General features: G+C 29.7%; 1 non-coding gene across 1 annotated transcript; it reads left to right on the top strand.

The window, feature by feature from the left end:
- The first annotated feature begins 325 nt into the window (after nucleotides 1-325).
- On the top strand, nucleotides 326-429 carry LOC112479068. Its single transcript, XR_003046036.1, has one exon. It is a non-coding gene; the product is annotated as a U6 spliceosomal RNA (small nuclear RNA).
- Nucleotides 430-1086: the final 657 nt, after the last annotated feature.

Genomic DNA, 1086 nt, shown 5'->3' with positions numbered 1-1086 from the left:
GGCATTATGTTAATTTATTTATCATCTAATCATCTTCTATATTCTGGTTCTTTGAACAGGTGGTTTTCACACTTTTTGATTGAAAGCACCTATAAGAAATACATTTTAAATCCTAACATAGTATACAAACCAACCTACAAGAAACACGCACATATACAAAAACAAAATTTTTTAAATAATACATTCCTTATTATCATAATTTTTATTTTTTTTCCTTCTATTCTATGTTTATAAAATACTGGTCACTCAATTAAATTTATTTAACATTTCACCGATGTGCTGCTGGAAAAATTGCCTTATCAGTAATATTCAAAATCATTTGGAGAGCTCAGTTTGGCAGCAATATACTAAAATGGGAACGAGCAGAGAAGATTAGCATGGCATCTGCATAAGAATGACACACTAGTTTGTGAAGTAGTTCATATTTTAAAAAATAAAACTGTCCATTGATGGATAAATGGATAAACAAAATGTGGTATATACAAACAATGGAATATTATTTACCTTTTAACAGAAAGGAAATTTTGATACATGCTACATGAATGAATCTTGAAAATATTATGCTAAGTGGACTAAGCCACTCTCAAAAAGGCAAATACCGTATAATTCCACTTGTATAAGATAAGTAGAGTAGTCAAATTCATAGAGACGGAAAATAAAATAGTGGTTGCCAAGAGCTGGGAAACAGAGAAATGGAGAGTTATTATTTAATGTGTATAGAGTTTCTGTTTGTAAGATAAAAAGAATTCTGGAGATGTATAATGGTAAAAGTTGCACAAAAATTGAATAGATTTAATGCTACCAAAATTTACACTTAAAAATGGTTAAAATGGTAAATTTTATTTTATGTATATTTTACCACAGTTACAAAAAAAAAAAATTTAAATTACTTGAGGAAACAAAGATTCCATTGGTACACAACAGATTTACTGAATTAGAGATAGGGACCCTGAATCTGGGAATTTTTAAGAGCTACACAGGTGACTCTGATGCAAAGTAGTTTGGGAACCACTGCTTTAGAATATAACTATGACTTTCTCTTCCAGCACTCCAAATTTTTCCCCATTTCTCTGAGAAACAAAGAAT

Source organism: Pteropus alecto, unplaced genomic scaffold (genome assembly GCF_000325575.1).
Source record: "Pteropus alecto unplaced genomic scaffold, ASM32557v1 scaffold33, whole genome shotgun sequence".
Lineage (NCBI taxonomy): Eukaryota > Metazoa > Chordata > Mammalia > Chiroptera > Pteropodidae > Pteropus > Pteropus alecto.
The sequence above is the reverse complement of the archived record's forward strand: the minus strand, read 5'-3'. Positions and strand labels throughout refer to the sequence as shown.